Consider the following 23,848-nt stretch of genomic DNA (forward strand, 5'->3'; position numbering starts at 1 on the left):
GCTGGAAAGAGCGGGTGGCCTTCTCAAAGCAAAAGAAACTTTTGGGCACAGCCGCTCTATCATTGATTCCAATGAACTACCTGGCATTCGCATTGTGCCCCTTCCTTAAGCCCTCTGTGGGGCTGGGCATTCCATCTCTCCTCCCATCACGTGCCTGGCATACTCAGGGGTCTCTTATCAGGGTATAGCTTTAGCATCAATAGGCACCCAATGAAGAAGAGTCAATAGTGCCATCCTCAGATTCCATGGTAGGACCCCAATCCCTTATTCTCCACAAAGTACAGACTGGCTGCTGTTAAACATGTGTCAACAGCCTTAAGGTGGACTTTGTTTCACTTGCGAGCTCCCCGCCACCCAAAATAGGGGCATTAGGTGTCACCTTTTGGAGGCAAGCTATGAAGAACCACGGATCATGTTGTGTGTTCGCCCACAAGTCTAACCTTGCCATAGGATTCTTTAAATGTCTGGTTTGTGTGTGTGGACTGCACCAGATCGTGAATAAAGAAGAGCCCCGGCTATGCTGGTGGAACTCTTGTCTACCGAATGACACGTGCTTGGCACATCTGCCACATGTAAAGCACAAAGTTAAGTCTTTAACAAGCATCAAGGCACTGTAGAAAGGACTGCAATTGTTTACACTGCTTTGGGAACAGAGGCTACTGAGGAAATAGAATGGTCTTCAATGGGCTCCTAAAGTCACGGTGATCATGCAAATGCGGCATCGCTTTAATGATTCCCAGAGGCAAGATGCTACAGTGCAAATGGAGTGTGTGCCACGCATTTTATAGAGAGGAACCCATCGCTTGCAGCATTTGGTAGAGTGACCATCAGGAGAGGGAGCGGAGGGAAAAACTTGTTAGAGAGAAATTTGCATCCAGCGATGGATAGGCTTGGTTCCTCGAGCAGGGTGTGTTGAACTCACCTGGATGGCCCACTGGAAGCAAGAAAACTTGCCTCAGGGCTCGTTCTGTTAGGAATTTTCAGAAGTAACCTTTTGGCTTTTTCTGCTTTCTCAAACCTTCTGAACGGCAATAATCAATTTGAGTGTAAATGTGTGCATTGATGATTGAAACTTGGTGTGCGAAAGAAAATAGGACTTGTTCTGTTTATGGGCATTGTTGCCAGCTAATTGTTCATTATTAAAACCCACCTTGTGGACTGTATGATATGATATGATATTTTATTTATATCGCACTCATACACAAGTGTTTCAGAGCGCGACCAAGCAAAGGGAGGGGAACAAGGGAGAATAAAAAACAACGGTCTTACTAGGCCCAGTGACATTAGGAACACACAAGTGCACAGAAAAGGGGGAAAGTGCAAGGAAAGAGGAGAAGTGGAAAAGTGTGGCACACAGGAGAGAATAGAATACGTAATGAGTGCAATAAATAAATGCAATAAATAAATAAATAAATAAAGGCAGAGCCAAGTGTGTCATTTGTCAGATTATATATGATAAATGCAGAAGAAAAATGGGGGACTGTATGGGTACAGATACAGATCCCTGTGCATGGGGGTGGCTTGAGGCAGTGCAGGAGAGAGAACAAGTAAATGGGCCCTATGGTGGCCAGGAGAATGGTGCCAAGAGAGAAAACAGATCAGCAGGTGAGAAGAGGGGCAAAGGCAGAAGCAAAGAGGAAGATCTTGAGGTGCTACCAGAAATGGAGATGGTTCTCTTCAAGTTTCAAAGTGGCCAGGAGGCTGTTCCAAAGGGAGGCCCCCACTGAAGACAGGGATCTGCCCCTAGCTCTGTTCTTTGAAAAACGACTGACGCTGAGGGAGTTAGAAGTAGAGGAATGAAGGGCTCAAGAGGGGAGGTATTTACGGATGGATAGTTGAAGTTATTTCAAAGACTTGTGGACAATACAACTGTAGTCACTGGAGAAGGCTGTGTGCCCAGTCCGCTGGGCCATAAGTGTTCAAGATGTTCTTGGGTAGACCACAGTGAAGAAGCCCTGTTTTCGATGCATTACATTTGAATCTGTTTTCGAAAATCAATTTACTGCAGTCATGCAAGTTCAAAACTGTTTGTGACTGAAGTTGAGTTCCTATGAAGTCTCAGTGGAACTTGCATCTCATCGGCATATGGATAAAAAAGAATGAAAGATTATATCCAAGGGTGTTGCATACATTAAGAAAAAGGGGCGATAATGTGGAACTGTGTGGTATACCACAGCTCACAGCATATGGATTAGATTCAAAGATGCCTTTGGGTATTAAATTGGGCCAAAATGGAGAGGTTTGATTGGATCAAGGCGAAGGTGGTCATCCCGAAACAATGTAGCTGATCCAGGACAGTGGCATGGTGCTGGTGTGAAACAACACTGATAGGGCCAATAAGAACAAGGTGGTACCACCTACAACCATCTGGTTCTATATGATTTTGTGGAGTTTTTTTTGACAAAGTAGATTTCATCAAAACATTTTTGAATGGGTGATTTTGATGACTAAAAATGTGGGGGACCTCCTGTAGCCCCCCCCCCACCACTATTGCCCCCCTATGTTTATAATTAACCTACAACCGCCCCCACATATACTTTCGACAAAATCTGTTGAAAAAAAAACTCAATAAAATTAACTGATGAAAAGTGCTGCGGCAAACTCCCATTGCCCCATCCTCTTGATATCGCCTGTCACTGAAGCAATCATTGCCGTTTCATCCATGGATCGGCTGATGCCAGCTTGTCACACATCCTGCAAATGATAAGATTCAACATGTTTATACAGTTGAGCGGTTATTTCTTTTTCCAGGTCCTTTGAAGGAACTGGCAAGAAAGAAATAGGTTAACAATTGCCAGAATTAGTAACATCAAGATTTGCCTATTTTAATAGTATGAGTAACACTGTGTGACTGCAGTCAAAAGAGTCTATCCCCTCCCTCCTTCTATTATCCTCTCTCTGTTCTCCTTATATTTATCTGTCCCTGTCTCCCCTATTCTCTCCTCTCTTTTGTTGTTCACTTCACTCATTACTCTCCCTCTCGATCCTTCTCTACCCCCCTCCTCTCCTCTCCCTTCTTACTTGCAAATTGTTCTAAATATCGATTTTATGGCTTGATTCATGTTTACTATTTTGCTTCTACTGTTCCATGTTTCATGTGTTACTTGTTATTAACTGTAAAGTGCCTTGGATTAAGTTGCTATATAAAACAATACAAATAGAAATACAAAATACAAAAGAGAGTTTACGGACACTTGGTATGATGTCCGAGCATCTCTGCGATGAGAGGGCTGATAAGTTTGGCTGTTTTTTTAACAGTGTGTATTTTCAAGTAAACCAAAACGTTTTGCCTTCTTCAAAAGAGTATTAAAGTCAGATTGATCTTGTAACTGAAAAAGGGAGGACCATTTATTCGGAAAGGGAGTCTAGTTCCAGCTTGGTGCCATGTATCTGAAACTGAGGATCACAATACCAGTTATTTGCGAATGATAAAGTGGGGCTGGGATTAAGGGACATCAGTACAGGCAAATACACAGTTGGTGCATGCTCAGACCACATTTCCACATTGGAACTGTATTTGCACTGAAAAGAATCCCAAAGTTGCCCCTTGGAATGCCACGTGTTCTCGCGTTGCCCTTAAATAGCATTGCTTTTTCTCAAATGTTTATATTCCAATTTTACATTCTTTTCTACCAATTAAGTAGTCATCTCAAACATTCAGTACAACACCTGTGTTCTTGTGAAGCAGCGCTTGTTGTTGGCTCTATAACAGCCAATGCATTTCGGACACAGTCCATCGTCAGGGCTCAGCCCTTCCTCATTATGGGCCTCATTACGAGGAGGGCGGTAAGGGGTTAATGGTGCAGGTAAAGGTGCCGGACCAGTTAACTCTTACCAACCCATTACGAGGTCCGCTTGCGGGACCCACTCAGGATGCCTGGTTTTGCCAGATGTCCTTAGCGGGTCACGCGAGTGGTCCAGCATGCTAACAACGGGCCCGTCATTAACAGGCCCGTTGTTAGCATGCTCCCCATTCCCATTGAGCTCTATGGGGGCTCAAATGGAAATTTGAGCCCCCGGGATGGACCGGGTTCGGGTTCCCTGAATGGGGTAATACCGGGCCCTCCAAGGTCGGAATGGGCCGGTATTTCCCCATTCAGGGAACCCGGATCCGGGTTTGGGGGTAGCCATGCCCTTATTAAGGGCATGGCTACCTCCAAACTCGTAATGAAGCCATGACTCTTATTAAAAGTCTACTGCTCCTCTGCTTCACTGTACATGGGTTTAAAGCCTTTCAGACATGCAGCATCGGAGAGCGGAAAGGGCAGCAGTCAGTCTTTAGGGCCAGGATGAAGGTATATCAATACGAGCAAAAACACAGTCGGCGCATGCTCAGACCTCACTTGCACATTGGAAATGTATGTGCACTGCCACTAATGAGACTGCGCATTTCAAATCTGTGCTTGGGCAGATATACTGCAAGGCCACTGCACAATAAGGAAAAGATGGTGCATTCAAGTGCATTGGCTCAATGGTTATGTGCTCGCCTCTGCAATATGCACTTCACAATTTCAAATCCTGTGAACGAGCTGACTCAGCCCTTCATGCTTCTGTCATGGACACATTGAGTACCATTAGATTGAGAAACAATATCGGCTGCTATTCCACCGCTTAGAAGCTGGAGGAAATCTGGTATGAAGCACTAGCATCGAACAGCATTTATTGTTATGACAGAGTTCTTCGGAAGGTGAACGTTTGTTGGTTAGAAATTCAATGGATTTCATCTCAGTTAAACTTGAAAATGTTTTTACCAACTTCGGTTGGGATGATAAATGTATGTAAATGTGTTCTCTGTAAAGCACTTTGGCTCAAGGCGCTATATAAATAGCACATCATTATCATTATCATTATTAATTTATCGTGTATATTGTCTCCCTGCTGGCTCAATTAGGTCACCATTGTATGTTATTTGTCAATTGCATCATGTTTGCCAGCCTATATATTTTCTTGTGCTTATTCCTTTGTGTACTATTGGTGAGATTTGTAAATGTTATTGCTAAGAATTGAATTTTCTACCGAAGTATTGGAGTCAAACTCAGTTGGCATGGTAAAGCTGAGGGAAGTCTACATTGTTTAGCATTTTTCTCAATAGAAATTATGGCGGGAGTTTTGGTTGCAAGAGCACTCACATTGTGGTGTAACAACCATGTGGGTGGCCCCTTGCAAGCCATGCCAAGTCAGGCCCCTCCCCCAAGCTCGGAAACAAAACCTAATCCTCATGTCAATCTGTGTCAGCCTGGACCACCACGCATGTACCTGATGATCATGCTGCTGCAGGAACACAACATGCACTGCACTAGGTGAAAGATGTATGTATGTATTTTAATCAAACCTTACATCTTTCCCTTAGCATAAAAACAAACAAGGGGCTGTACCAGGTTCCTGAGTCTTGACAACCAAGTGTACCAGCCAACTCTGTGCATGGACAGTAATACTGCACAGAGTAATGATACCATAACAAACCATGTTCATGCTGGCTCTGTCAGTATATGCCAACGTATCAACATTCTCTTGTTGGGTTTGGCCTTAATCCCCTTAAACATCTCCTGCCACTGGAAGAAAACATTATATTGCTGCTGCACAAATGCTTGCTGAACCTCCTCTTTTGTCTCCCCAACTATCCTTTCTTTCCTCTCGACTAGATCAGTAACTTTGCTAGCGGGACTCTATTTTAACGCCCTCATTTGACACCTACTTCCTTGTACCAACACCAGGCTGGATGGCTGATGATGCAAAAAAGAGCCAGATTAAAATATGTTCTTCTGGTTCATAAATCTATCCATGGTAAGGCATCACTGTATCTATCCTCCTCTTGTGGCTCCTCGCTCTCCCTGTGCGTCCTCTCGCTTCTGCTGTTTCTCTCTGCTTGCTCCACTTGCATGAAATTCTCATCCCCTGGACATCCAAGAAACAGTCCACATGGATTTGTTCAAAAACATATTTAAAGCCTAGCTCATCACCTCAGTGTTACCCTCAACCTACCTCTTATCTGCCGGCTAGCTACCATTTTCCCCTCTCCTCTAACCTGCCTCTGTCCCTCACTTCCTCTTCCTCCACTCTAGCACATCACCCATCATGGTCACATTCTGTGCACAGCTGGCTGTACCACCTACCTGCACCTAAAAATGTCCAATCTTGGTTGTCCTTAATCTATCTATGTATGTCCACTTATGTATTGTGCTTGGTGACTGTTTCATTAACTCCCCTCCACAACCTGGTCAGAATGTCTGGCAAACTCAACCCCATTGTAAGAAGCTCACTGCCTCCAGTCAAATCAGATTTTTTATCTATTGATATTTTAAAGACAAAGGTAGCAGTGATCAATTTGGTAAATGGGTGCCTGCACCAACAGGTGCAGAGGGGCAGGTTACAGGTAGTACCAATGGCTGTTGTAATGGCCACTATAAAAAGTAACACCCACATTCTGAAAAAAACAAATGGAGTCATGAAGGTATGGGAGGACAGATACCCAGATGTATGGGCATATAACAAACTGGATTTTCGAAGAACAAAAGACTCTGTGCCACTAAAGCAGAAAAGCGTACTACAATACATTAAGCAGTATAGGATACCCCCAGAGGTGGCTATGCCGATAAGGGAGATCATTGTGATATTGAAGGAAAGAAAAGTGATCTTAGAATACACCAAATGGGTGACATTTGTATCGCCAGTATTGTCGGTGAGAAAACCAGACCAGTCATATCTTTTAACAATTGATTACAGGATAATAAACCAGCATCTGGAGCCACAACCACAGTTTGTGGCCTCGTTTCTGAAAGTAATGGCAAAAATACAACCATGATGAAAATATTTAGTGTCTTAGACATATCAAATGGGTTGTATTCTATGCCATTACCCACATATTCCTGGAAATTGTTGGCATTTGCAGTGGAAGGGACAGTAAACGTGTGGAATGTGTTACTTCAGGGACTCCGGGGTAGCCCCACTATCTTCCATGCTGCTTTGCAACGTATATTGCAGGACACAGCGTGCTCACATGATGTCACACAATATGTGGATAACGTGTTAATTTGTACTGAACACGACACAACATGAAGAGCACTTCGATGAGGTTTTGCCGACATTACTACAAGGAGGATTAAAATTGAACAGACACAAAGCGCAGATATGTCAGGAGGAGGTGACTTTTTTTGTGGGGGGTCGCCCTATCAAGAGAAGGTAAAATCATATGCGGAGACAGGCAAGTGATTGCCATAAGGATTTTCCATGAATTTTACACCACTTTTTTGCATTATTCATCAAGGTCCTACATGAGCTGCTGAGTACAGAGCTATTTGACTGGACAGAGGAACACACATGGGCATTTCAAAGATATATTGAACGGTGCTGTCAGTTTGGTGAGCCGCAACCTGACATGCTATTCTACATCTGGCCTATGGTCTCCGAGAGTACACAGGTGGCCATTTTGACACAAAAGTATGGGGACTCAAACCAGCTGGTGGCGTGTAATAAAGAGAACTACAAAACTACCAAACTCAAGTACTTCCATTGTGAAAGAGAGCTGTGCACACTGTATTGGGAAATCAATAAATTCATGTACATTACCAGAGGCACAACATGCATCATAAAGCCGAACCACAAATTGTTGCAATTGCTCCTCTCATTTAAAATGTACCAAGGTAATGTCAGCACACAGGGGATAGGAAAATGGATTGCACTTCTGACAACTATACCACTACATTTCAAGGAAGGGGAAGACCAGTATATGCCAGTACAAGGAGTAGTGCTAGATGAACCACAGGAATGTAGGGCAGTAACAGTGAACACACTACATGACGTCTTCTAGACATGTGCCCCTGAAAAGGACATTGATGTGCCCACGTTTTACTGAGACGAGAGCTCGACCTATGTAGACAACAGATTGCATGCGTCAGTGGTGATAGCATATAAACATGACGGTCAGTGGCACCATGGCTCAGTGGTGTTTGAGGGCAAGAGCGCAAAGAATGATGAAATACAGTTAGTGGTATTGGCTCTCAGAGTTATGCAGACTATTCCCCCTGAAGTCATCACCGCAATAGTAGTGGACTCAGACTATGCATTCAAGGGACTTGTGATATACCTACAATGGTGGATGGACCACTGTTTCAGGGGAACGGATGGATCAGCGATACAATTTGCTGACCTATTGAAATATGTTGATGAACTATCTGCCACATGTCACCGAATATGGGTTGTCTAAATGAAGGAACATAAGAAGAAAGGAGGGTGGGCTGGAGGGAAACAACCGGGCTGATTCCATAGCGAAACAGGTGATCAAAGACTATCTACCAGCAACACCAGTACAGGAACAAGGCTGGCCGACACGAGCAGTACAGGAACAAGAGTGGTCACCACCACCTACAATTGACCCAGAGCCCATGGTGCACATAGATGAACAGGAATGGCACATAGTTGGGACACTAGAGCCATGGGAGGCAAAGATTTTCCTGTGGAAAGGCAAAACAGAGGACGAAAGGAAAAAGAGAAAGTCTCCTGGCAGAAAGAGCATGATTTCTTGAAACAAGTAGGAGAAACATGGTGGTACAAAACGTTTGGGAATTGGGTCATCCTACTACCAACTCCACTGCGAAAGCAAGTCCTGGGCTGCGCCTGTGGGTATTGGATGCTCGAAATGGCGACAATGGATACTGGTGCCTGGCAGCAATGGCATAGTGGTCCACAGCCAGAGAGGATTGGCAAGCACATGTGGCAAATTGCATAATGTGTTGGAAGACGGACATAAGAGGAAAGGAAAAGGTGGGATTGCTACAACACAAACCACATAGTACAGAAGCCTAGCATCATATACATCTAGACTATGTGGGTCCCTTGCCCAGGAAATCGAGAGGACACAGATACATACTGATGATTGTAGACACATTCAGCAGGTGGCCGGAAGCAATGGTGGACATACTAATGAAGGACATCATTGCACGATTCGGAGAACGTCGAAGATGACATCAGACAATGGTGCCCATTTTTCAGCAGAACTAACATAGGTACTCGGTGGGAAACGATACATTGCACAGAGGTTTCATATTCTGTGTCACCCAGAATTGGTAGAGATGGTGAAAAGGCTTAATCAAGAATTGAAAAGGAATTGTACAAACAAATGGATGAAGAAGGCACACAGTTGGATGAATGGTTGTCATTTGTTCACCATGGCCTGCAGTCAATACAGCATTCCACAACGGGGTATTCACCAAATGAAATACTATTCGGGAGAAATATGCCGTGCACTGTAAGGTTGTTGTTGCCACTGACTGCAGCTGGATGGAAGGACTATGAGGTACTGGAGGCTGACTACATTTCTTCACTAGTAAATAGTCTATGAGGTATCAACAGGATGGCACACAATACACAGACACAAACTGACACTGATAACGCACATTGGCACAACAGAAGCAGGGAGGAGGTGGTTGTTACACTCACCTAGTATCCACGGGGGCACCACACGATACTGGATGGAGGTTGAAGCGCTATCCCGGACCCCTCACTGCTTGGTTATGTGCCAGACGTTGGGTAGTGCCTCTAACAGGAGAATGGAGGTTTAAGATTCTGGTTCTGTGATGGGTGGACTCCCACCTCCCTCTGGTCCAAATCCCCTCCCTTGGGGTTATTGCTCACCTTAGGTTTTTGTGCGTTGAATTTTCTGTCCTGCGTATCTGTGCAGGGGCACGTGGTTGGTGCGGGTGTTCCATGGACCTAGTTGCTTCACTGGTCCGTGTGCCCTTATGTTGGGTCAGCTAGATTAGCCATAAATGAGAATTCTCCCTAACAGTGTGTAGCGAAATTGTTGTAGGCATATTCGGCTATCCTCAGACATTGGGTAACACCTACAACAGGAGAATGGAGGGTTAAGATACTGGTTCTGTGATGGGTGGACTCCCACCTCCCTCTGGTCCAAATCCCCTCCCTTGGGGATATTGCTCACCTTAGGTTTTTGTGCGTTGAACTCTCTGTCTTGCGTCTCTGTACAGGCGCGCATGGTTGGTACGGGCGTTCTGTGGACCTAGTTGCTTTACTGGTCCGTGTGCCCTTATGTCGGGTCCACACCGGCTGTGAATCTGACTCTGCTTGCTGTCTTCCAGGTGAGTTATAATGTCTTTTCCGTCTTTATTCTGTCTCTTTCTTTCCCTCCGTTTTCTCTGTCTTCTCTGCGTCTTGCTTCACTATGCTGTACCCTAACAATGTCTTTTTGTTTTCACAGGGATGGTTGCGATCTCGGAGTTGCCTCATCGATGGCAAAGACCACAGTGAGTTATTGATGCACGGAGCGCTGCGCTGTTTATTGGTGTTAATTGCTAACCTGTGTTCTCTTCCCTTCTTTGTACAGGTTGCAGTGATGTTCTGGAGTGATGAGCGATCGAAGCGCTGCTTGCCCAGGTAAGTGCTTTGTTAATGCTGACCTTGTTCCTTCTCCCTTGCAAGTTGCGGTGAAACCCAGAGATGGGCAAGGTAAGAGAAGCGCAGGGTGCTGTAAGGACTCGTTGCTTGCCAAGGTAAGAATTGTTATTAATACTGTAATTGGTTCTTTACCTTTGCAGGTTGCAGCGAACTCCGGAGATTGGCGAGGTAAGCGAAGCGCAGGATGGATTCAAGGCCGGTTACTTCACAGGTAAGTGTTCTTGCACGCTAATGCTGTTCTTGTTCTTCCAGGTTATTAATGGAATACAGATATAGGGCTTCAGAATCGGGCCGCTGGAGAAGCAGATCAGCAGGAGCTGGACACGGTGAGTGTTACGTTGCAGGAGTGCAGAATAATGCGAAACATGTTCTGCTGTTTGGGTGTGGTTTAAATAGCCCAGGTAAAGTAGTTCCAGGCCAGGTAGTTCCAGGCCCAGCCACACCCAAAGTACTACACCACATGGCTTGGTTCTAATGAACTGAGCTGTGTAATAGGCCTCCATGTTGGATTAAGGTCCAAAACTGGTATTGCTTTATTCCTGATAATGAGCCTGGCGCCAAAGGCACCAGGACTGACTCCATGTGTGTTTCTGATGGAGTTTTAAGGCCCTTGGGGGCAGTGTGAAGGGCTTTAGCTCCCCTGCTGCCAGGGGGCTGTTATACCTGAGGGGGGTCAGGGGCATGGATTGTGATAGTGGTTACATTTTGGGGGTGCAGTTATGCTTAGAATTGAGCATAGGAGAGGGAAGATGCAACAGAAGTGGAAAGGGCTCTATAGCATCACTGACAGAATAAGTGATTTTGTCTATTGCATTGACCAATGGGATGGTCCCAATCTGCTCATGAGAGACTTATGTCAAATGAAACAGGTGAAGAAAGGGAGGCACATGTACATTTGGATGTTTAATCATTTCAAATGTGCCCCAAACTATGGCTGATGATGATAAATGGGAGCACACTAGTTTGGAGGACCTCAGCAGAGTGGAACATGAACAGATTCATCAACATCATTAAGGCAGGGCCCAGTTCTTTCAATTTCTCAAATTGTTGCTTATGTATGAACTTCCCCCGACATGCACAGCAGGGTATTCCATTAGTGGCTGAACCATTTACAATGCCAACATGGGAGAAATAGGTGACGTTGGGTGGGCGGGAGGGGGTTATATTTGAATAAAGTGAAGCACTCCTCCTCTTTAACTTCATTCCTGGCACCATATTGCATACGTATGGGCAACATATCTAGCTTTATGACCGGATACACTGAGGCCTTGGTGGGCTCATATAAGCCATGCGCACAGTTATGATAAACAACACAACCCAAATATATGGCCTGAAAAATATATAGTCCTCCTCCCACTAACGGATGGAAGTGAAGCTTTCGTCATTATAATACATAAATTGGGTGAAGTACGGATTGATTCACTGGGCATCATACGGTCATCTAGTCATCGTATATGTGCAAAAGTATGGGCCCTCCTCCCTTTAATAAACATAATTAGGTTGGCCTCACAATCTATTGCAACATAATTTCCCAGATGATGTTGAATAAGAAGTATCAGGTGAGATTGTACACCCCGGGAGTGTTCTGGCTATGTAGACAGCGGCTATACAAGACGTTACTGTGGAACTGGAAAGGGGCACGCACTATATGGGATGTACTCACCCAGATGTCCTTATAGGGCAGTTGGTTAAGGGGCAAAATAGGTTTAGAAGGGAGACAGTAGAGACAGTGGAGAACCCTTTAATGATCCCTCAACTAGGGGGATTTGATCTAGAGCGAGTAATGGTGAACATAGCAGCATCTTTGGAACTATTTGCGAATGCTACAGCGGATGCTTTGGGGCTTATGCAAAAAGAAAAACACAGTGTCGGGCCGATGGCAATGCAGAATAGGATGGCTCTGGATTTATTGTTGGCACAGAAGGGAGGAGTATGTACAGTTCTTAATGAATCCTTCTGTGTATTTGTAGGGGAGGAGAGTGAAATCACAAGGGATAGAGACCCCGTAAGGGCACAGGCAGCTTTATACCATTGGGTTACACTGGATAGGACAGCAGCAGTGGACTGATGGGCATGGTTAACAGGTTCTATGGGGGTGTTGGGGCACAAGATAGCAGTTTTTACTATGTTTGGGTTTGCTTTATTATTGTGCATATATGTTATGATGACATTATTGAAATTAATTGTGCATAGAGGATCAAATGTTGCTGAACTGCGTGGCTTCAGGCAGCGCTTATGAGGAGGATAAGAAAATAGGCATGTTATCAACTATAATGTTGTACTTTCTCTCGTTTTCTCTGAGGTCCCCTGTAAGGAGAGATTGGGCTGCGGTCGAGCAGTCGAGCAAGGTTACAGTGCACAGCATGCCTCATGCTGCTGCGGTCAGCTTCGGCCCCTCCTGAGAAGTACATGGTGTACGTGATGGCATGCTGCTTGAAACTAGACCATCAAGGACAGAGGCAGCCTCGTTACCAGGGAACCATTCTTCCACAAAACTTAAACTTTTCCAATCCTTCTCTTCTGCCCGGTACCTCATTGAGGACTTTTGTTATATGGCTGGCAGAGATTTGGCTAGACACTCCATCTGTGCATAAGAATTGTGACGCCTGCGGTGAGGTAGAGCAGTCCTCTCAGGCATTGGTTCCTGCTTGCATTACACGCTATACCTTTCTACTTCTGGTCTCCTGTGTCTTATTTGGTGACTGAGTGAGCAAGGAAGGGCAGAGCAGGATGAGCCGGTAACACTTGCCAATGTTACATTTATTTGATAGTTCTCTCAATCCGGTAAATACATGTTTAGCTGACGCACCCGTCCCCTGTACTCGATTTCCAACATCGTTCTAGGATTATACTTGACGTCTTATCAAAATGCAAATCCATCTTGCGAAGGAAGGCCTCACAAACATTCAGTGAGTCTCGTTCCCCAGGTTCTTGCCCTTTGCCTCTGGCATAAGCATATCCTAATTCAGGGAGATTTTGTCAAATTAAACTGCCATCAAAACCTAAACTGTGCATAAAGACGGGCTATGTGAGGGCCCATGTATTACCAGGACACAGTCTTGGAAATCTTCTTTCCACTTGACCCCAGGTTCCCCTAGATTGGGTAAAAACTGGGGTGGCAGGTTGCTCATGGGACTTGCGGGGCAGAGATATCACCTGACCTGTAGTAAGCAGCAGGTACAGTCTCCTGAACTCAATAACTTGCATCTTCAAACAGCGTTTGATACCACTGCACTCTCCATAAGTGTCACTTTAACCTAGGTAGGCTTTTGGCATTGGAGAAACCCAATATTTCTGGCCAGCAGTTTGACTAACACTTGTTGCTTCTGACCATTAGTGTTGCTGTAGCAACAGCCATTAAACTAGCAGGAACCATCCAATAAGCAGCAGATGGCCGGAGGTGCATTCCTTTAAGGGGAGCTCCTTGCCCAGAGTCACGTGACAATCGTACATCCCTCAGGCTTCCGAAATACAGTTCCCTTCAGTGTGCCGAACTAAGTGCTCCTTTGTTGGCCACAGGCTCCATCCACCAGACTGGCCGCACTGCTCGAGTGTGACACCCTTTCACCCTCCTCCTAGGATTGGGCACTTTGGAATGTGTCAAGGACACAGTGCTTACACGTTTCAAGTGTTGCTGCAGGGTGGCCATTCAATATTTCAAGACATGGCCAACACAGCCCGGTGCCTCAGTGACTCAGTTCCTCACACAGGCTGCTCACTGCCTCCCCGTGCACCAGAAGCTGCTGGCTCTTTATCTTGGTTCCTCACGACTGCTCTGCAGGGCTTAATTTTGAATTCTCTCAGCGTTAGGCTATGCAGCACAGAGCCCTACTCCTGATGGCGGCTCCAGTGGTTGGTGAGGACTTCACACCCAGAGGGTTAGTGTCGAGGGGCTTAACAGCCAAGCGTACGTGGGGGGGCCTTAGTACTCCAGCTTGTCGCCAATGTAAGAGAGTCACAGGCGCATAGGTAAGTGATTCAACTCTTTATTATTTTGCAGGTACATTGGTAAAGAGTCCCCCTCATTAAGTGTGTCCTTCACTGGGCTTTTGTCAAAGCACAAATCCAATGACTAAACCAGACACATGTCTTTAAGAACCATGCCTTTAAGCCGCTTTTGATGCCCTCCCGTTTACAGACAGTGAGTGTTCATCGAAAAGCCCACACCATTTCACAATTTTCAAATGGGCCTTGAATTGCCTCTATAGAACTGAAACGATTTGTGGAATACATTGACCCACTCAGCAGAATTACCATCCACAACCAAGGTGCACTTCAGCAGTTAACAGCAAAATGGCTGCACTGGCTCCTTTGAGCACCACTGCCTCGTATCAAAACTGTGTTTTGCAGCTATAAAAGGATGGCTACACTGTCTTGTCAAGCACCATTGGGCAAGTTGGAACAGGGAGCACACCGACAAAGGCTGCCAGGGTGTGTTCTGGTATGTACTATAGAAGCGGAGTGAAAAAGCTGTGCTGCTGTGCTGCTAGCCCAAAGTTTCCCATTGAAACATGAAAATATTTTAAATTTAAAATGATGCCGCTCTGATGCCCTTTTCATCTGTTCTACATTACGCTTCTTTCATCAGTGACGCCCTGCCATGCCCATCCATATTCAGATTGTGCTCCAGCAAAAGAGCGCATTATCCCTGAATAACAGGCTGTGTCAGACCAGATCAAGGAAATCAACAGAAGCTTTACTTTCAGCTGAATGGAAAAACGCTTGACTTTTGGGCTACAAAATGTCAAAAATCACTGCTTCAAAAAGAAACCCTAGCTCTAAGGGCATATGTCAGTTTCAGTGGACCTGTGTCTTAAATAGATTGTTGTATAAGCAGAACTGACTAAGGCAAAACAATGTTGGGAAGTCGGAAGGAAGAGAAAACCTTTTATAATGGTCAGCCCAGCAGACTTAACCATGTGTTAAAATGCGCTTTAGGAAATAAGGAAAAATGCCTGTTTTAAAAGTGTAATTTTGAAAGAAGGCCCTGTCTTGGCCTGGCAATGTAAAGGGGGGTTTGCTGGGATGTTTTATTTCAACAGACTGGCTGCTGATTGAGAAAAATTAAATACATAAATAAAGGCAATGGCTACACTGGAAAATTAGCCAAATGGGGTTCTACTATGGCCCAAGGGACAGTTGTGGGCTGGGGGCCACAAGGGAGTTCTGGGACACATGAGTGTTAATTGCTACCTTTGAAAACGTTGAATGGACCAAGGGAAAGAAATATCACACGCTCATCAGACTTCTGTCTGGGATTCGCCTTGAGACAATAGATCTGGGACACCTGCGTGCGACTTTTGGAAGCGACAACAACCAGTCAGTCAAACTGGGGAAACTCCACAGCAGCCCTGGGCTAAACTGACATTTGTTGGTAGCTTGAAGAAAAAAATTGTCCCATTTGGGGGACAAAGGCCAGCCCATTTCGGCTTAAAAGACTAGTTTAGTAATAAATCGTTGAGACTTTTATCTCCGCAATCGGACAACACAGAAAGGCGAAGCTTTCACAATCTAGATGCAATTTTGGTGGTTTTAATTCAAGACGTGGTAGCCTTCACTGGCATATAAGGGAAAGAAATGGCAGAGAATTAGATATTCTGAGGAAAGTGTATGGCGCCACTTTGAATTTCAAGATTAACATGCCTTTTGATAATATATATATATACATGTATAAAGTTATAGAATTTTAGGTAAAATAATTTCATTGAATCGATGAAAAAATATTAGACGGACGAAGCAAAGTCCTAGAAACGTGAGAATTGTACTGCCATGCTCTGTGTGAAATATGTAACCTGCCCATGTAATTTGCCAAAAGGCCATGACTGTTCAAATGTGTGATTTATGTTAAGATTGATTTTTGGCAAAATGGACTGTGGGATGGCTTTTCAACTCATAAATACAACCTCATAAACTGAGTCTCCTCCTTCAGGAGGCGATTAACTTAGGCTGACCTATCCAGTTCTTGGAGGTAGGTATAGCTTCATTCTGCCCAACAATATACCCAGTGATGTCACCCGCTTTATAAAAGGTGTGGAGCTCACAGGGACAGGACACTCTCTCCTGAATTTCCAGCACCTGCGTATCCAGACATTCAAGATCCACCTTTGCAAGATTCCAGACCCTACTGCCAGACCAAAGCATTACTGACCCTATCCTAGCAAGGCCATTGATCCAGAAACCCCACTAAAATCCCACTAAAATACCAATTACAAAGGGGAAAAGCTGTGGTACCCTTTGGGAAGTATCCTGTGACCAGACTGGCTTTTTGCCCACTACCTGCATGCCCGCTGTATCCTTGCCATCCCATGACCATACTTGCCCAGCTGTTTACTTTAAGGGGCTCCCGCCTTACTGTGACCAGAACCTTTTGAGTCCAGAACCCGGTTGGCTGTCCCAAATCCCACAGTGCGGATTGTGAGTTTTTCCCTATCCCATAGCAACACATAGCCTGCCCCATCTTGACCCTTTGTCTTTATCCTATTTTCTATGTAATCCTATCCATACCCTGGTAATTTGTTAAGACTGTTCAAATTTTCTGTGCATCCTTTCCTTGATTTCCCAGCCTTAGTGCCACTTTTCTATTAATTTCTGTCTTGCATAGATCATAAGACCTTAGTCATATTTTGAATAATGTAATTTATTCCCACATAAAGCTGAACGCGGGCTGAAAAGGTTGACATTGTGAATTAACCTTGGAGCGTACCATGTCTTTCTTTAACAATATAGGGCCTCATTACACGGATGGCGGTAGGGATTTACCGGTACCGGTAAAATACCGGTACCGGTAAATCCCTACCGCCTTACTACGAGGTCCCTTTGCGGGTTGGGGGATTTAACGCCTGCTTTTTGCAGGCGTTAAAATCCAACCCGCTAAGGGACCTCGGAGCTAATTACGGCACCGCAAAATTGCGGTGCCGTAATTAGCGCCTTCCCCATTCCCATAGAGCCCTATGGGGCAGAAATGGGAATGGGGAAGGGCAATGGCGGAAGGGGGATTTACCGCCCCTCCAACCTTGGAATGGGGCGGTAAATCCCCTTTCCGCCAAGGCGGTGCCGGTATTTTACCGGCATGAGCCATGGCGCTAATAGCGCCATGGCTCACCGCCTACCGGGTAATGAGGCCCATAGTCTTGATAATCTAGTTTAAGTAAAACTTGGCTTTCTTTCCAAACCGATTTTCTCATTGTAACTGCTTTATTTCACCCAAAACCGTATTTCTTTCACCTTGAAAATCTCCTCCAATTCTTTAGCTAGAATCACTCTTTCACTTCTATATGATCCCTGTGATGTGCATCTATTACGCAGCCTAAGAACCACATTCCGATTCTGTGTATTTCACTGTTTAAAAAAAAGAAAAACATTTTGACATTTAAAACTGAAAAAAGGTGAAAACACGTGTGATTTTTACCGAACTGGGGTTCACACTTTCAAATTGCTTTTGAATTGTAGGCCTTTTGTGATACATTGCTTTGTAGTTGCTAGTGATATTACATCCCTGATACTGTTATAAAACATACGTACCTCATTATTTAACCACACATATAATTAATTATTTATCTAAATCCGAATGTCATTTTAAGCAATTGCAAATGGTTTTGAAATCCGTTTTTGCCTCTTCAGGTCAGATTTTGATTCTGTTTGCTGCATAATATCACTGAATCCTTGCTACTTCTTTCTATCCACTCAGAATTTGATTAATTGTGGGTTGAGGGAACATTGCAGGGGGAAACCTTAACTCGGGTGCTATCTATCCTAATTATAAAAGTGCTCCTATTAATTTGTGCTTTGGATATGTTCTTGTAGAAGGTTACCCAAGAGTATTTCAGTGGTTTTCATTGTAATTATCACCCCATTGGTCATTGCTGACATTATAAAAATGGTGTGATTTTCTTTGAATTTCAAATAAATAAATAGTGTGTTACCACCCACCGGCCTGGTTCATGGTCCATTGTGACCCGGGGTATTTGTAAAAGGGGGTGTGAGACGGGTTGGGTATCGGCTCAATTCGAATTCGTAGAAAATAAAAAAAAGCATTTTCATTGCGCGCTACATCTAAGGCTAAGGGCGAAGGTCCTGGTCCAGTGTGTGACGTCCGATTGGAATGCTTCACAGTGTAGACGTGTACTCATCCACTAGTCATTTTAATTGATTGTAGGGCAAAACAATGGCAATTTTGCATCTCTGCTACCCCAGTCCTAGTGTCAAAATACACACAATGGGCCTCATTACGGCTTTGGCGGTAGCCATGCCGCTATTGGCAGCATGGCTGCCTCCAAAACCGGGTCTGGGTTCCCTGAATGGGGAAATACCGGGCCATTCCGAGTTTGGAGGGCCTGGTAATTCCTCCCTCAGTGAACCCGGGCCCAGACCTTCCCCATTCCCATTCAAGCCCCCATAGGGCTCAATGGGAATGGGTGCAGGGAGCTAACAACGGGCCAATTACGACCGGCCCATTGTTAGCTCCCTGGTCCCCTCGCGCGACCCGGTTTTACCAGGCGTCCTTACCGGGTCCCGCAAGGGGACCTCGTAATAAGGCGGAATGGGTTTAACGGATCTGCATCCATTAGCGGCACCCGTTAACCCATTCCACCATTGTCGTAATGAGGCCCAATGAGTCTCATTTGGAGTCTGGCAGATACCATCAAACTCAAATACTGTTAGCCTCACTCTTAATTGATGAAAATCCACCTGCTTTCGAGTGGCAGATTGGTAATGTTAATCCCCATTGATGAACTCCAATGAGGATTTTAACGATTTACCTCAGATGTTCTGCCAGTGGTAATTCCTCAATTTTTTGCTGGTACTGTTGAGGAACAACCTTCATTTGTTTTCTTTTCCATTTTACCTTTAAAGTAGGAATTTGGTGGTGTGGTAAATGTGGCAGCTATTTGTACGTCATCTTTTGCCCTGCACTTTTGGACTCTGCTGTGCAAATGACTAAAAAGTGGCGTAGGGGAGCCTCCTATGTTTGTTTGTTTTGTTTGTTTGTTTATTCATTTGTAATGCTCACCAGACCAGAAGACATCAGAGTGCAGAAAATGAGATGGTACAAGAATATTTTAGGCTTGGGGTTACAAAGTTAAATGAATAAAAGTACATCAAATTACAATAATATATACAGAATTATAAGCAACATACACAGAGCTAAAGTACACCAAGGAGCAATCTGTCAGTGGTTACATCAATTTACAATAGTTACATAGTTTACAGTGGGACTAGCAGCATATTCTCTATATACAATGTACAGTCAAGGCTAGAGTGTAAAGCTATGAGTATAAATGTGGATAATGAGTATTCAAGTGTTAGTGGTCATTTTCTCTGAGCCATTTGATGCTGTTGTGTCTGAGTTTGAGGAAGGTTTGATACTCCCTCAGGGAAGGGGGTAGGGAGTTCCATAGCTGTGCAGCTTTGACCGGGAAGCTGTTACCACCAGCTTTAGAAAGTTTAAATCTGGGTATGGCTAGGCAGTTTAAGTTTGCAGTCCTTGAAGATCGAATTGAGGTCGTTCTTTTGATTCTTTCCATAAGATAGTGATGGGCTGCATTGTTAAGGCATTTGTGAATTAGTGACACTGTTTTTTAGCCAGATTTTATCACTAATAGTTAGCCAATTCTGTTGTCTCATTGCCTCTGAAATATGTTCATTTCTGGCAATGCCCAGTGCTGCTCTCAGAGCATTATTTTGGAGAATTTTAATCTTATTAGTGATGTGCTTGCTAGCGCCCAATTAAAGGGCGTTGCAATAGTCCAACTTGGACAAAGGTAGGGCTCTAGCAAGTGTGGTACAGCTTGTTTTAGATAGAAAGGGTTTACCAGCTCTGATCAACAGGCAGGTATACGCAGAGGCCGAGGCAAAGGCATTAACCTGTTTGGCAAAGGTTAGGGTAGAGTCAATATAGAAACCTAAGGTTTTTAACTCTTTTGTGACTTTAATGAGGTTGCCATCAATGTTAAAGGAGGTATATTTGGGGTCAAGTTTGTTGAATGAACTTCCTAGGATGAGGAGCTCGGTTTTGTCATCATTCAGGCATTGACCATGGGTTGCCATCCATGCCTGGATGTTGAGGTAGATTTTATTTACTAAGGCTATATACATATTATAATCCCCGGTAAGCGGTATAGTGATCTGGGTATCATCAGCATAATTGGTGTAGCTGACACCCAGGTGGTCCAGATCATCGAATAGAGGCTTAGTAAATATATTGTACAATGTGGGTGAAATGCACGAGCCCTGCGTCATGCCACATGTAATGGGAATAGGGTCAGCTGCCGCAAAGGGCGAGAAGACTCTCAAGTTCCTGTTACCAGGAAAGGATTGGATCCAGATAATGGCATCCTGTGCAAAATGAGCAGCTGAGTCTAGGTGATCACAGAGTACTTTATGGTCCACCAAATCAAAGGAGGCTGAGAGATCCAGGAGTAGTAGCAGGGCTGAGTTTCCTTTGTCTCACAGTAGAATCTGTGTTTTGAGGTCGATCAGTGCTGTCTCTGTACCATGCTGGGGCCTGAATCCTGATTGGAAGATTCCTAGAAGTTGGTTAGACTCCAAGTACTCCTGGATCTGGAGATAGGCCACCCGGTCTAAAACTTTGAGTAGAAAAGGCACTGTCATGATGGGCCTGTAATTGGTGGGGATGGAGGGGTCAAAGGATTGTTTTTTAAGTAGTGTGAGGATCCAGGACTCCTTTAAGTTGCCAGGTTTGGTACCTGATACAAAATAGGCATTGATTAGTTTGGTTATGAAGGGTGAGAGGTCTCTCGCAGCATCTTCGATAATTTGTGCTGGACATTTGTCTCCTTGACAGTTTGATGGTTTTAGTGAAAGGATGATTATTTCCACCTCAAGAATGGAGTCTTTAGAGAAACTGAATCGTTGTGAAGGTTTGGCAGCAGCCGCAGGGATGCTGGTGGTTGAGTCTAGATTAGGTAAATTGGCTTTTCTCTCCACTATTTTGTTCTGTTGAAGGCTACATTTATTCATTAGGGCGTTCTGAATATTGACTCACCAAAGTATGTCTTTCAGGCAGTTGTCTGTAGGTGGAATAGGGGCTTCCAGCTCTTTTAGGATTACAAAGAGTTCCTTTGTGCTTGAGTTTGCTTGGGAAATCCTGTCATTATATGTTTCCCGTTTAGTGTTTATTATTTCTTTCTTGTATATGGTCGATATGTTGGTCAGATTCATTTTATTTTCAATGTTGGGTAGTTGTTTCCAAGAGGCTTCGCGTTTTCTTTTTTCTGCTCTCAAGATTTTGAGGTGCAAAGTGAACCAAGATTTCAAGTGCGCTCTCTGTTTACTCTTTCTCATTTTTAGTGGGGCGATCATATCTAAGGCTTTGGTCATGGCATTATTATATTTGTTTACTAGGATAGCGGGATTGTTAGTATCAGGCAATGAATTGAGAGTGGGTGTAATGCGTGGTATAAGTTTATCCAGTATGTCAACACGTAACAGCAACTCACGCCCAAATTGATCATTTAATTAAAATGAGCTCTGTGGAGGTCATACCGTTGAATTTCATAATTTGCAATTTTACGCACTTATGTGCAAAGTGAGTAAATGCCATCTGGCTTGGGAGCATGCCAGGCAGCGTTTACTTCTAATTATGAGCGCTGTTTGTCATGACAATTGGTGCTCACAATTACAATTAAACCCTGCCCAACATGCAAGTATGTCGGGCAAGGTTTCTTTGTAATTGTATACGTGCCTGCCATGTGAGCATGCCAGGCAGCATTTACAATGAATCCCTATGGTATCCGGCTACTTTAAGTCATTCATTTATTTTACATACTCATAGAACAATGGCCCCTGTTGGGCTTATGTTCATTCAAATCGTAATTTAATGGCCCTGCAATGTAAATGTCTCCCTGCCACCAAATTTCATCATTTGCACAGCAGAGTTCAAAAGTACACGGCAAAAGATGGGGCCAAAGATGGGGTACATGTGAGTTTGCTGCCTTTTGCCGTGCACTTGTGTACTCAGCCATGCAAAGTGAGTAAACGCTGCTTGCATGCCAGGCAGTGTCCACTTTTAACTGTGAGCGCGCCTGCCATGCATGCATGGCAAGCAACGCTCACAATTACAGTTAAACCCTGCCCTGTCGACAGGCTTTAATTTCCATTGGGAACACTGCTTACCATGCATGGTAAGCAATGTTCCCAATGGAAATTAAACCTTGCCCGAGATGCGAGCATGTCAGCGGATTTACATTGTAATTGTACACGCTGCCTGCCATGCGAGCATTGCATGCAGTGTGTACAATGGCTCCCTATGGGGTCTGCCTGATTTATGCTTGTGCTTGTACATAAAGCAGGAGGACACCATAGGGATCTCTAGCACTTGGGCTGGCTTGAAAGTCCATGCTGTCACAAAAGCTGGAGCATTTGTATGGCAGAGAGGAAGGGAGGCGGCGGAAACGCAAGTTGAATTTCCGCGTCTTCTCTCCACCCTATAAATGATTGAAAATGAGCTTTGATGTGTTTACGTCTTCCATTTACGTTACGGATCATTAGCACATGAGCTCCTGTGTGTTTCAGTGCCTCGGAGTGCTCAGATTGCCATATTGGCGCTCTCCAAGCCGCCCCACTGAAATAAATCAGCATGGGAATGCTCACACTCGGGCATGCTGCCAACTGCGTGGCGAGCTCGGCAGAATTGTAGCACTAGCTGCTGGCTGTGTACCACCACTCCTTTCCACCTCCCGCTACCGGCTTTAGTGGATAATTCTGCAAATGCAGGTGATTTGCATGTAATTGTGATGATCTCCTACGGCGCGCGAGTTATTAAAGCGCCACAGTGAAAGCGGAAAGTTCCGAAATCTCTCTGAGAGAGGCCAGCCTCTTAATGCCGGATCTTGTTCCTCCATTATTGTGCGCTGAAAGCGATCTTTGCTGAATGCTGATATCGGCAGGCAGGCAGAACGCTTCAAACTGAGCGACTTTTGCCCTCTCCGGATTGCAATTATGTTCACTCAGCCTTTCCCGTCTTTCAAATGTTATGCTGTAACATTTTGTGGACTGTTTGAGACACAATAGAGAGTAAGCAAATGCAGGGTTCGTCTTTGAAAGGGTCTTGGCAAAGTCAGCAGGCCTTTTTTGTGTAAAGTGTACGCAATCAAATTGCAGTGCAATTTGGGGTTCTGAAACAGTGTCGCAGAAGCAACTATGTAAAATGGCTTCATGTTATTTGAATGTCTAACTTCTTTTATGTGTTTGCCTCGTCACTCTCAGCCATGCTTCATTCTGGGTCCGGTACGGCCCTCGCCTTGCCCCACTCACAACCAGCTGCATCACTAGAAATCATTAGGAGAGCAAACCAGGGGGCACAAATACAACAAGGGGGCATGTTATGGCACATCAAATAAGGATCAACAGACCAAATTGGTTTAAGTATACCTATAGTTTACCAAGCTGGTTAAAAAAGAAATGACATTAAGCATGT

At 44.5% G+C, this 23,848-nt stretch overlaps 1 long non-coding RNA gene across 6 annotated transcripts in view; it reads left to right on the forward strand.

Annotated features, from left to right (window-relative positions):
* LOC138491999 (uncharacterized) overlaps positions 1–23,848 on the forward strand; it is a 74,752-nt gene that overhangs the window by 10,435 nt on the left and 40,469 nt on the right. The window contains exon 4 of one of the 6 annotated variants that reach the window (XR_011276121.1): positions 12,713–13,083. The exons of the other annotated variants lie outside the window; for them this stretch is intronic. This is a non-coding gene — a long non-coding RNA (uncharacterized lncRNA). Of the gene's footprint in view, positions 1–12,712; positions 13,084–23,848 lie in introns of those variants that run through there. 6 annotated transcript variants of the gene reach the window in all.

The sequence above is a fragment of the Ambystoma mexicanum genome, chromosome 10 (genome assembly GCF_040938575.1).
Source record: "Ambystoma mexicanum isolate Mex_15411 chromosome 10, UKY_AmexF1_1, whole genome shotgun sequence".
Classification (NCBI taxonomy): domain Eukaryota; kingdom Metazoa; phylum Chordata; class Amphibia; order Caudata; family Ambystomatidae; genus Ambystoma; species Ambystoma mexicanum.